Raw genomic sequence first — 14,711 nt, forward strand, 5'->3', positions numbered from 1 at the left:
TGGACAAACTGCTCTATTGCTGTTTCACCTTCATTTTTCAAAATTTTATACACTACAGGAGAGACTTTATCTATAATTCGAAATGGCCCCTGCCAGGCTGCCAGAAATTTAGAATTTTTCTGTTTACTTTTTCCAAAATGAAACTTGTACACCTGATCCCCTACATTGTATTCCTTTACTGATGTCTTTTTGTCATAATATGACTTAGCACTGTCAGCAGCTCTTTCCAGATTTCTCTGCACAAAAGCAAATGCATGTTGCAAATGCCTCCTCAGTTCATCAATATATTCATGAACTGTGGATGCACTCACTAGAGTTTGCTCATGTGTTCTGTATAGTAGGTGTTGTGGTAACACCATTTTCCTACCTGTTAAGACCTCATGGGGGCTAACACCTGTTGCTTTGGCAGGAGTCGACCTGATTGCCATCAAAACCAATGGTAAACGCAAATCCCAGCTGGAACCTGCTTCTGCCACAAATTTCTTTAAAATATCCACAACAGACCTATTGCTTCTTTCAACTGTACCTGAAGACGCCGCCCGATATGCGATATGTAGTTTCCTTTTCACACCTAGTATTTGCCATACCTTACTCATTAGAGTACTTGTGAAATGACTTCCTCTGTCTGACTCAATTCTTTGTGGCAACCCAAACCTTGAGAACACATGGTTCACCAGCAATGTGGCTGCTGTTTGCGCACTACAATCTGGTGCGGGAATGCACTCAATCCACTTTGACATCAAACATACCACACTCAAAATATAGCGGTGTCCCCTGCTCGACCTTTTTAAAGGACCTACATAGTCTATTTGCAAATCTGACCATGGGAGAGTTAGGCCTCTTTTCATCAATGGTGCTCTATGCATTGGTGAAGCAGGTTTAAATTGGGCGCATACTAGACATCCTCTAGTATATAATTCCACATCTTGGGACATATGTGGCCAGTAAGCATAATCTTTTAGTATTTCTAATGTCTTTTGTGAACCCCTATGGCCTGCAGTTATGGCATCATGTGCATGGTGTAGCATTAGTCCTCTGAATGAAAGGGGTACTACCCACTGTATTTGCCCTGTTATGGACTCTCTAATCATGAGTCCATCCTGTAATCTAATTCGTGTTTTGTTCTTTAATAACACCCTCAATTCTTCTTTTCCCATGCAATCATTTTCTGTTAAAGGATTTTGTTCAGGATCTATCAAATGATTATAATAGATTCCCAAAATTTGATCATTCTTTTGTGCCTCAATCAAATCTTGGTCTGGCGTGTCATGACTCCACTGCACCACCGGTTGATCTACCTCCTTTGGTGCTTTAGAACGTGTGACTGCATCAATTTGTATTTCACCCATTAAATAATCAATAGGTAGCAATTCTCCCATCACAGCCCCAATCTTAGCCAGATGGTCTGCCTTATCATTTCCCTCCTTATCCTCTCCTGGTGTTTTTAAATGCCCACGAATTTTTCTCCAGTATATTGTTAAATTATTTTCTGACACCAATTTGTCTATGGCTTGTATCATTTTTCCATGTTTAAGTGGCTTTTTGTTGTATGTAACCATGCCTCTTGCTTTCCAACCAGGCAAATACTCCACAAAGCTATTCCGTGCATAGTCAGAATCAGTCACCAGGACAATTTCACTGAACTTTTTATCAACTGCAGTAGCAATTGCTTTATAGATGGCTGCCAATTCCGCCACCTGACTGCTCCTATCTCCAATCCTCATCCCTATACTAGGAACGCCTTCACATTTCAACCAGACATTTCCTATTCCTGCCACTAATTGTTTATTACTGTCATTTTCAATGTGAAAAGCACAACCATCCACATATACAGTTGGCAAATCCTTGCATGTTTTTTCATCAAAAGCTTTGTGTTGTGATTGTTCAAATCCCTGTAAACTATCTTCCACATCCATTTCATTTGTTATTTGTTCAGCTGCACAGTCATGTAAGTCAGCTAACCCTTGAGCAATTGGGCTCTTTTTATTTTGTCCATATCTTACTTCTACGGGAAAACCTTGTAATGCCAGCGTCCATGAAGTGATTCTGGATTGCGCTAGATTGCCTGATCTAATTCTTTTACTCTCTAAAAATTGCAAAGGTTGATGATTTGTTTCAATAATCACCTTTTCTCCCTGAACAATGGGGCGGAAATGTTGTAGCGCCCACACAGTGGTTAATAGGGCCTTTTCGCATTCATTAAATTTCATTTCAACTTGGGAAAATGCCTTACTTGCATATGCAATGGTTTTGTGATTCAAATCGTGTTTTTGTGATAACACTGCTGACATACAATGTTCAGAAAAGCCTATTTCTATAAAGAAATCCCTGTCCTTTATGGGGTATGCTAAACATGGTGCCTTTAGAAGACATTCCTTCAATCTAGCCACTGCATCAGACTGCTCTCTTTCCCATCTCCAGGGAGTATTTAGTTTAAGCAGTTTAGTCAATGGTTGAGTGATTTCAGCATAATTCTCAATGAACTTTCTGTTATAGCCTGTCATCCCTAATAAACTTTTTACTCCTTTCACATTTTTAGGATCTTTTAATCTTTGTATGGCCTCTATTTTCTTCCTTTGTGGATTTAGCCCATGTTCAGTCACTTCATGCCCTAGAAAGTTCACTTTTTTCTTGCACCATTGTGCTTTTTGCAAAGATACTTTGGCGCCTGCTTTCTGCAATTGGCCAAGCACATGTCTTATTTCATCAAAATGGCTTTTAAGGTTTTCATTTCTTATCAAGACATCATCCACATAAACTATTGTTCCTCTTTCCGCTGCATCTGGCATGGCCTTTCTCAAGAATATGCCAAATTCACTCCCACTATTGATGTACCCGAACGGAGCTCTAAGCCAGGCATATTGAGTCCTGTCAAATGTAAAGGAAAATAGGTGTTGTATCTCCTCTGCCAATGGCACACACCAATATCCAGATGTGAGATCTAACGTGGTAAATACATTTGAACCATGTATCTGAGCTAGGCCCTGATCAATGAATGGTAGTGGCCATCTAGATACTGGTACTCTTTTATTTAACTCTCTTAAGTCTGCACACAGCCGCCATTGACCATTTGGCTTTAACACACCTAAAATAGGCGTATTGGATGTGCTATGAATGGGCCTAATTATTCCCCGTGATTCCAAATTTTTAATAATCTCTGCCAATGATTCTAAACATGCCAGCGGTAGTCTATACTGGCGTACAAACACTGGATTTCTGCTACAACCTTCTGGTAGTGTGGCCACATGTAAATCAGTTAAACCACAATCATAAGCATCTTTTGCAAATACATCCTTAAACTCCATAAATATTTCCCTCAGATTGCGTCGATCCTCATCGCTGTCACATGCATCCGCTAAGGAGATCTGCTCTTCTACCATTCTGGAAAATTCTGGAAACTCTTCTGGTAAAGGAATCTCAGCGCTTTCCTCTAACTGTGTGGCTGTGTCTTTTTGTAGAGCTGCCACTTTCAAATATTTTGGCAGATCAGCTTCCACTTCAATGGGCTGATTTCCTGTTTCATTTTCATTTAAATTAAATATTATGCAATCCTCTTGATGGCAGCACACTGTCTCATTTGAATCATAAGGATACACAGAATGAATTTTAAATATTCCTTTGGGCTGAGAGTCCAGGTGTTCTGGCAACTCGCCCTTGGCATCTACATATTTTTCAGGAATTTTCCCAATCACCATGTTATTTAAATCTGCCGTATAATGTGATTTTTGTATGGCCATTCCTAATGGGGAGTTTTCCTTTAAATGAATGTCCTGACAACCTTTATTATTTACCATGATTTTTACAGATCCTTCACCAATATCTACCAATGGAATGTATTCATAATCCAGGCCTTGCTGTTTTATGGATTCATTCAGGCATACAAATGCATCAGAGCCTTTCATCTGCTGTCCATTTTTGCATTTCAGTGTTATTGCAAACTGTTTTGTAAATGCAGGAACAATAGTATTTTTCCTCATCTGTAATTCGACTGCATAAGGAACTAGTTGTGCACAATGATAAGCCCTTCTTTTGTCTTCAAATTCAGGCGCCGGCCCACCTAGGCGTGACCATATTTTTTGATTAAGGAAATCTAACACCATACACATTCTGTGCATGATGTCATTGCCCATGTAAAATTCATTTTGTGCTCCACTCACTATCCATACATTATGGTAAATTGTTTTCTGCCCAATGCTAATTTTAAGCATGCATCTGCCTGTAATTCGGTTTTCAAAGTCTGGACTGTCCAACCCAGAAACATATTGGTTTTTAATCCTAAATTTCGGGATTTCTTCCCTCTCCATAATTTTTTGCAACAATTTCTCATTAATGAAACTCCTTTCATGTTCAAGCGCTAAAGTGGCTTTTATTGTTTTAAGATAATCATTTATACCAACGTGAACCCATGGTTGCTCATCTTCCATGTGTATCTCTGCCAGAGTGGTAATGTGTTTTTCTGAATCTGTTTTAGGAACAATATTCTGTTTGCATGTATTCTCTTTTAAGTAAAAACGTAATGTGTGCTCATCTATAGCAGTCTGCCAATCTTTCCTTGGGTCCAAGTAGATTTGTACAGGTAGTTTTTCATTGTCGCTCTGATCTTTGTCTTGACACATTAATATAACAGTGACACTAGGTATGCAGCTATTCTGGAGATATACCTCCACAGCATCATTTGTTTTGGCAACGGTGTGACTTTCTTTTATATTGCTGTTTTGTGATTTTAGTTTCTTAGGCCTCAATGGTTTTTTGGTTAAGGACCACAGCACTCCATTCACCCCATCTATGAGAGGAGACAATCTTTTCAGGCAATCTGTCCCCATCAGAAATGGAATTTCACAAATAGATGTGATCAATACCTCTTGTTTCATTCTGTGCTTTCCTATTTTTATGTCAACCTCAGTTACACCTATGATGGGCACCTCCTCCCCATTAAAGTTTTGCACTGGGCCTTGATTTGCCTTCACTGTGATCTGACTCTGTGGAGGCCTCCCTTCATTGATACTCTTTACCAGCTCCTTGGACATAATTGTGGCCTGTGCGCCAGTGTCAATCATAGCAAAGGTGTGGCATTTTTCTTCTACAGTGATGGGTGCATAATATCTGTCCTCAACTTCCTCTAATACACATAAGAAATGTGAATTCTTACTGATTTCAGGGCTCACCTTTCTCAGGTCTTTTTCACTTTTGGCTAAGCACATTGGTAAATGAAAAGACATTTTTCCCTCCTTTTTACCCATTTCTGTGCGAGATATTTTATTCATTTCTCCATGTTCAGAGGTTTTTTGGAGTGTGGCCACCGTTCGCCCATCCATCTGGGTAACATCAGAGACCACATTACAACCTCCCAACTGAACATGTGTAACAACATCATTCAGCAATTTGTCATTTTTTAATTCTGTGCATTTGTGATCATTTAGTGTAATACCAGCCCTTTCAGCCTCTTCAAAAATATGTGGCTCAAAGAATTTTTCAGGTGATTGACTTGTACCCTCCTTGTGAGTATTTCCTTTTTCTGTCTGTGTTTGGTCATTGTTTTGCTTGCCCAGGGAAGGAGCTATGGCATCCCCACTTACTCCCTGTTCACTGGTATTCCCCATGCATGAGTCATTTTTCTTAAATCTGTTCCTTTGTTCTTTTGGAATTCCTAATGTTTCTTTTTCATTTGTGCAAATCTTTACTGTTTTATTTAGCTCTAAGTTAAACCGTACCTCTTTTTTAGAAGTATTTGCACTTTCTATCACAATTTCATTTACTGGTACTTTCATTTTTAATCCATTAGTCACCTCAGAGTTGTCATGCAAAATTATATCAGAGCAATCTGTCATTTTGGCACTGCGATTATCATGAGTACTTAGTCACTTTTCGGAAGCCCCCCGGTCATTGCTATGGCCATCAGCCCCCTCTTTGGAAGGTTGTTTTTGCGCTGTATAGAGCTTTCCTATTTGCTCAGCTAACATTTTCACTTGGGCCTCAAGGCACTGGAACCTTTCCATCTCTCTAGGATCCTCTTTCTGTGGCCTAGGTCGATATTGGTTGTTTTCCCCCTGATTGGATCTATTCTGATACCTCTCAGGTGATTGATACCGGTTGGGATGGTTTCTGAACTCTTGATTCATTTGTGGAGGGGAGCGGGTTGCACCCATCCTTTGATTATAGTCCCTTGGTGGGGAATCATCGTACTGGCGTGGACTGTAGTTCACGTTTTGCCTCATGTCCTGTCTCTCAGATTGTAGGTACTGGCCCCTATGTTGATTTCCATTATCAGTAAATCGATCCACATATCGGGGCCTATCCTGATTACCATATATCATGGTGCTGGGATCAAATCTGCTCTGTGTCCCCAATGACTGGTAGGGACCATCATTTCTTTGATCTTGATTTTGTCTCTGGTTATTGTTCATACCTGCCATATCAGACAGGTATCTTACCCGGGGTCTATCTCCTAAATATCTAGGGCTGATGTAGCTCTCTCTATTACTAGGATCATGTGATTGGAACATTGGTACAGGAAATGGCGATCTTTGTTGATTACCCCTTTGTTCAGGTGTCACATTATTTTTACCTTGGCTTTGAGCAGACTCAAGGGACATTTTGGCTGACCTGATTTCCATTACTGTGGCTGAGGGTTCTTTAGATTTAGGCCTAGTATCTTTCATTTTATCACTTTCTCTACCCTGACAATAGAGTACCTCATATAGCTTGGTGCTTTGATGTACAATCCATTCAAGGGACTTGTCACGGTCAAATTCACGGACCAATTGGGATATGATGTCTTTCTGTAGCCCATAGAAGTATGCGGTTTTAAACTCATTGGAATTTGAGTCAAAAGATACATCAAAGCGAGAGAATGCTCTTTTTAAGTCTTGTAAAAATTGGCGAGGTGATGTATTAGGTCCAGCAGTAATAGTGTACGCGACTTTCTTTGCCTCCTGCAATGACTGAAAAGGAGAAAAATGACGCCTAATTTCTTTTTCAAACTCCAGCCATGTCATATTCTGCTGTTCATTTAATCCCCTTATGATGCTGGCCGTCGGGGCATCTAAAGTTAAATGAAAATATTGTCTGTACTGTTCCTTAGGTATCTGGAGTGCTTTAAAAATGTCATGCACCGCTTCTAAGTGATCCTCAATGCAGCATTCACCTCCCTTTTTAAATGGTTTGATCAGGGCTTTAATGGATTTCATTATTTTTATGGGGCTACTTGTTGCAATGCATGGAATTGCACTATTTTGTGATTCAATCCTGTTTTCAGGTGTATGAGATTGGTGGCTGCCCCCAATGGGAGTATCAAATCCCCCAAGGGCGCTGCAACCAAGTTCAGTCACCGGCCCAGTCACTGGGGCACTAGCTCTTTGGGCAGAGCTAGAATTCACCTCCACTCCATTGAATGTGGTACCCTGCCGCCTCTCTTGGGACCTGGGAATGCACATTTGCTGTTCTAAGTCCTTACACTTTTTAAGGAGTCTAGTTGCTTCATTCTGCAAATAATTATTTTCATCGCTCATTTTATTAATCGCCTCCTGCATGTCGCACATTTGCATTTGGCATTCATTGAACTCTTTATTTCTTTTGTCTCTTTCTTGAATCATTTTAATCATTTCTTGTTCTGCACTCTGGAGATCACCTTCTTTTTCACAATGTTCTTTTTGTAAAATCTGCATTTCTGAAATAACCTCATCTTTATCCTGCCTAATGTGATCCACTAATGCTTTTAAGTGTGTCAATTCTTGCTCACTATCTTCAAATTGTTTCTTGCTTTTGGATAACTGAGTATCAAAGTCTCTGCATTTTAATTGCATGTCTTTTTGGCATACATCCAATTCTGCTCTCAACATTTCCTGATTTTTACTTGTCCCATCTAATTCAGTCTTTAACCTGTTAATTAGCTGAGTATCATTCTCTTGCATTCGCAGGGACTTGTTTAAAATAAACCATATTTTGCCGCATAGCCGTATTAAACAGTCTTTCTCTGCATTTTTATCGGCTGCATTCAATAATCTTGTAAGGCAGACCTGAATTATGCTGCCTTCTGCAAAAATATTGTCTAGTTTTTCTTTCTGCACCTCACCTTGAATGCGGTTACTCCATTCTAACGTGGTATTCGAAGACCAATTCCCATGTGCAAATAACTTTGCCTCTAAATATTGCACTAGATCTGAGAATGTGGTTTCCCTTTGTGACATTCTGAAATTCGTTTTTAGTGGCACACTGCTATTATAAAATGGGTTCCCTTTAATGTGCAAATGGCAGTGTGAGACACGCTTGCCACGCCCAGTAGGTACTCTGTGATCACTTTCCCGGCCAACGCACCATAAATATGTAGGGTATTTTGTGGAGATTTGGGGCCTGACGGTATTTTATTACCGCCGAAAAATAACTTAGCAATAATCACTCTTTGTATTCAGATTTGGCCATGTGCAACAATAATACAATGGACATGCATTATTTCAGCTCCCAGACCTGCATATTTGGTATACGTGGTTGGTGGTATTTTGGTGAGCATAATTCCCTTGTTTTATTTGTGGCCCCAATGTCCAGAATCCCTTATCTTCGCTTAGATTTTTCGTGTGATCACTAGAGAGACCTCAGACCTGCATTCTAGGGATACCACATTTTCCAGTGATAGTGTTGGTGCGCCACCATGGGCAAACTCACTGACTTATTTACGACAGAGAGCTATATGTGGTAGTCTTGTGGTAATTTCCACTACCTTATATACGGTAGGGAGCTATGTTCAGAGAGTCTCTCTTCCCGTTGGCTCATGTACCTCCAACAAGTTATACTACAGTCACTCACAATTATTCATACTGATTCTGACATGCACACATCTGTCTTAAAATGACCATTGCACTGTTTAAAAATCTCCCCACATCAACAGCACTGTAATGATAAACAGTAAGTACACCATCCGTCTGTTTTCAAATATTTTTCTGTATTATAAAAGTTGTATTTAACACGATCTCATTCTTTACAGCAATAAAATGGCACAATCAGAGCATTTTCTATGACCCACTGCAAATAGAGTGGCGGAGAACAGAACTCAAATTGCAACATTAGCACCTGATTAAGACACGCACGGGACTTTCATTTTTTCTACACTGACTGCATATTTTCGTGCACACACACAGCTCCCCCAGTTATGTAATTACCTTATCTGTTCAGAGGCTTCTCTTTGTGAATGTGGCTCTCTTGGATTAACTCCAGCAAAAAGGAACGCTTGCCTTCTCAAGCCGGGGTCATTGCCTGGAATTCTCAGCTTTTTCAGATAGGACTGCCTCAGCCAGTGGAAAGGTTTTTCTTTCAGCTCTCCCCAATGTCGACTGCAGCAGGACACAGGAATCTGCATTCAGTCAGGACCCCACAGCCAGGTCTTCTCCCCAGTAGTGCAGAAAGATGTCTGCCTGTCTTTTTCCCTGATACTGCCCACTAAAACTTTCCTCTCAGCCCTCTTTATGACGTGTCCCAATGAAATCCATCATCTCTCATCCTCCTACTCTTCAACAATAGCTCCGCTTATACATTTGCAATTGTTGCAAATCTGACTTCCTCCTTCCTGCAGTTACTGTGCACAACAACACGGAGAATCAGGCAGAGAAGAGAAGAGAAAAATCTGCACACTTATTTAAATGGTTTTCAGAGTATGCCTAATTCTGCAGTAGAGAACACATTTTATTAGTGGGTTATATTAAAATAAGGTTTTATTAGTCAGGTTAATGGTTAATAGGTTAGCTGTTAATTTTCAAATGTGTCTCTAGCAATATAGGCATTTCAGGTGAAAAATAGTGTGCATTTTTACATGAACACGTGTGCTTTTAACTGTAAAAATAGATTTGCATCTTATATGTTAAAATCGTTTTTACTGAATAGTCTGTCTTTCCTTGTTAATCTGCTAACCCATATAGCAATGCACCGCACCCTTGTGGTGGTGGTGCTGCAAAAAAAATTGTGCTACTTGTGCAGTATTGCTGTACTGTGTACTGTAACACGCCAAATATCCTTACAGGTCTAGCACGCATTATAAATATTAAAAGAAACAAACAAACAAATCAATAAACCCCTCATTAAGCACTTGAAGGCTTCCCATACAATCCTCAGGTTTAGCTCACCGTTGTGGTTCTCTTCAATGAAATGATTTGCTTCGCTAATGATCTTCTCCACAAATTCCTCTTCCGTCAGAAGCAATGTGTTCATTGTCCATATCAAATTCCTTGTGGTATTATAATGCAAGGTCAAATTCATCTCACCCGGTGCATGATCCAACAAATGAATATTCCTGATCACACCACCTGTATCATTTGCTATAGCAAGGCCTGATGATAGCAGCATATAAATTCTAGAATAAGTATTGTGGACATTTGAAAGGAAACTGTAGCCCGTAGTAGAAGGATGTTCAAGTCTCCAAGTGTATACTGAGATACGCTCATTGAGCAAGGCATGTAAGGCTACTCACTGGTTACTCCTTAACCTCACTGCGAGTGCACAGTTATTACTTTTGTCGCTCATTGGATCCAACACTTTGTTGAAGTCCCCCTCCCCCAGTATAATATTCACTTTATTCTGATTCTGTAATGTATGTGTAACAAATCTAAACAACAAACCATTATCCACCGTTGGAGCGTAGATATTACACAAAGACAGAACTTTGCCCTGAATACTCATCAACAGCGCAATCAGCCCGCTCTCCTTATCTGAGTAGTGCTTTAGTACTTGAACTGCAATATTCGTATAAAGTAGAATAGCCTCTCCATGTGATCATGAGTTAAAGGAAGAGCTAAACACTTTTCCAACACACCCATTCCTCAGCTTATCTGCCTTCTCTTGTGTCAGGTATGTCTCCTAAAACAGGCATATGCCCGCCTTATGGTCATTCAAGTGACTAAGGATCTGTTTTTCCTCTTTAGAGGGCTATTGAGAACATTCATGTTCCACGATATGAAACATAATTCATCCCTAACATTAGCCATTTTTGTCTCCTCAGCCGTGTGACAAAATCCAGAAGATACCAACCCTGTCTTGAATAAAAAAATAATAAAAAAAGAACAAAGGAACAAAATAAAAGAAAAAGTCCACACCCTCTTAAGGTATCATATTTCAAATCCATGGTGTCCTCAATTTACTGGATTGAAGTCACAATTGGGAAGCAAACACTTAGCCCCGGGAGGATAGCTCAGCAGCAATGTGCTCGCCTTGCAAACAAGACAACATGAAGCAATGCAGGTTCGATCCCCTGGTCCACACTTAGAAAACCTCAACTTAATAAGAGCGTTATAAATACGCAACTAAGACATATTCTTGTAACAGTGCCTCGGTGCCCCTGGACTGAGTGAGCGCTTTAAAAATGCAAATAAATAAAGAAATAGCTGTGTGGGTATAGGTTTGAAAATATTGTATACAAGAACAAATAGGACTGTTCTAATTTTGGCACATACAGAATACTGCCTCATTTTGCTGTAAAATCTCCTTCTTAAGTGCACTTCAATGCTGAATGGTAATTCATCTTTGCATTATTGTGCAGTGCAGATTTTCTTTTATTATAAGAACACATGTAAATGTGATGTTAGAGAGATGCTTGGTTTCAAAGCAGGGCATGGAATCTTGGCCAGTGACAGCTCCATTATCACCTGCAATTTGATATATCCAGATTGGCCTCGAGAGGGCTGTATCATGTGAGTGGGAGATAACATCACTTTTTGTGAAGGGTTTCTGTTCCTCATTTATGTACAGTAATCTAATGATTTATATCGGTATGTTTTTTGCATCTTTGTGGTGAACATCGGGAAGTGGATTTTACGCATAAAAACATTGGACTGAGGACATACTATGTATGAAAGAAACATACATCACGCTTGGACATTTCAGCAGGATCATATTTTTGAAGTGATTACACCTGTCTAGTAAGTCATAATCAAATATGTGCTGAAGGTCCATGTCTAAGAGAACTTTCCAAAGAATACAGCAGGGCCCAAAGTCATCTTTGAGGGATTAATGACCACAATGAACTTCACAGAGAACATTGTCTGTGGTGAGCTTGTGTTGCCTTTTAGCACATATTATGCCATGGACTGCTGGAAACTCCAGGTGATAGATTCAATTATACGAGCATAGTTTCATCCACTGGGAAACTGAAGGTGGCTCTGGGCTATTGTGTATTAGTATTTGGCTTGAGTCCAGTATGTGCACAGCTGAAGAGTAGTTTGAAGGATGTGCCCAAACCCATGAGCAAGGCTGAGCTGTTGGATGGCATCAACATGTTGTATTCCAATTATCTGGGTATTCAATTCAGGACTAATGGACATGTGAACAGTGTGCTATAAGATGCCAATTAATACCATGGGGCTTTGTTCAACATTATCAGCCTGGATCCTTAATACTGTACTTTGCAAGAAATGCCATCCTCTCTGCTATTGAATGCAGTATCACATTTGCATAATGTACTTACATGGCGAACTTGCTTTTCTCATCAAATTGTGCCAAATAGATAAGAAGTAATACATAAAACATGTTGCCAGGTCTTCATTCAGTGGTACTGCATAAACGGTGATGCCAGTTGTAATTAAAAAATCTCTCTACCATGGCTCTGACAATAGAACAACAGACAACATGGCACCTAATTTATTCCGTAGAAATGACTTCCCAACACCTTAAACTTATGACTTGTAGTCACATACATGCCAACATATTCAGGTCCATTCTGGTCCAAGACTATTTTAGAGAATTATGCATACAAGAACTCAAGTCCAAGAATGAAAATAATACAAAGTTTAGGTCACCTTAACTCTTCAGGCACTGAGACCCTCCCTGTTCCACCATCAAGGTGTTTATATGTATTCTCACCCTTCAAATCAATGCATAATGTACATCTACAGAAAGGAAGCCTTCCTGGCTCCTACATTAAGAAATGATGTTGTATTATAACATGACGGCTAATGCTTTTACCTCAGAGATAATTTTGGAACAAAATTGTGTCAATATGTGTGGATGAGAGCAAAAAAAGAGGTGATGGTTGCAAGGCTTAGAGATAATCTTAACCTCTGGCAGTGCTCTGGGCAACCCTCCAGTCCATGGTTCTTCAGTTTGTCAATCCATTGCAGAAAGGCGAACAACCATATGCGTATTATTCTTTATTGAACCCCTAAAAGGGACAATCCAGCTTCCTTTTGCACAGGACAGCAAGCAACCCTACACATGTTTGGCCTCAATAAGGTAAAGTGTAAATGAAGTAATGAGGTATCTCACTTTACCTCAGTGAGGTAAAGCTATTTGTGGATGAAGCAGCAGCAAATTTTCGAATGGGTAAAAATAATACTTTCTTTCTCTTTGTTCCGTAACTCCTTGCAGACCAAGCTCAAAAAATAAATGTTCCACGAAATATACTTTCGTTCGACTGACATAGTTTAAGAGCTTCTGCTACACAATTGACACAAGCCTTCTTACACAACAGTAGCAGATACTGCCTCCTTGGATCTTTCTATCTCTTGCAAAAAAGCAGAAAGTGTTAAATTGTCTCCACGCTCGAATCACACAGCGGAGCTATAGGCTTTCCAGCCACGGGTACATTTCCCAACCTTCAGGGTACCAGACCTCAATTACATAAATAGTGTATGTACGTGTGTAAGCAATGGATATTAGATCAAGGAATTTATCAGCTCCTTCATCAGTTTTCAAGGACAGATAGTCAAGGCCCTACTTTTAAGTGTAGGCAGGAGCTTACAAGGTGTTCATGAATAATCCATCGGACAGCTGTCTTCAACTCATTTTTGGTACAGTTGGTTACATTCTGGAGATTGAACCAAAGATAGTTTACGCCCAAAACATTGAACTGTTGCTTACATGTTTGGCCCATGGGAGTGAGTACCCTCCTTGATGACCAGGTAGACTAATAAAAGCCTCCTGATATTTTCCGAGCTCTAGAGTAACCCACAGTTTGACCCAGTAAAATACCGGTTTCCAAAGAATCTGGGAGACAATTGCCTCTAAACCGCACTCCATCAACAGTGGGGCACTTTGGAAACTCTTTGGAAGCCTAAGGAGCACTTTCAGAAAATTGTTCTCCACAATCTCCAGCTTTGCTAGTTGCTGTGTCCCCATAGCACAGCTCCACAAAGAGCGGCTAAAGCAGTCTGTATCTTGTATATTTTAATAGCAGGATATACAGTTCTCTCTCTATCGGCCACAATTAATTTACTAAGGCCAACACTATTTTTTTCCAAGGTGACCTGTGATTTTCCAGATTGAGCAGACCACGACCCAGTGTCAGTGAATCTTACTCCCAGGTAGTCATAATATTTTACTTGTGCAAGGCTAGTGCCATCTACTACTAAGGAGCAGCCACAGGGCTTTAATCTTGTTGGCCTGAATACCAATGCCTTAGTCTTATTTCTGTTCAAGATCAGGCCCATTTGGCAGCATTTGGCACAGCATATGACCTCCATTGGTGATGTCTCTAACAACACTGCATCGTCTGTAAAACATAGTACCAGAAAGATGTCAGAGCCAACCCCTGGTGGATCAAACCTACCCCCTGAACATTCAGCCACCAATTCCAAAATAACCTAATTAATATAGTGACTAATTAGGAGCAGTGCAATGGACTAGCCTGGCTGCATGCCCCTATCAACCCTGAACTGGTTGGTGGTTTCTCCTGTGAGTCCCCGCCTCACCACAGCTGGATGATTTGAGTACTCACCACAGCTGGATGATTTGAGTAA

The sequence above is a fragment of the Ambystoma mexicanum genome, chromosome 6q (genome assembly GCF_040938575.1).
Source record: "Ambystoma mexicanum isolate Mex_15411 chromosome 6q, UKY_AmexF1_1, whole genome shotgun sequence".
Taxonomy (NCBI): Eukaryota; Metazoa; Chordata; class Amphibia; order Caudata; family Ambystomatidae; genus Ambystoma; species Ambystoma mexicanum.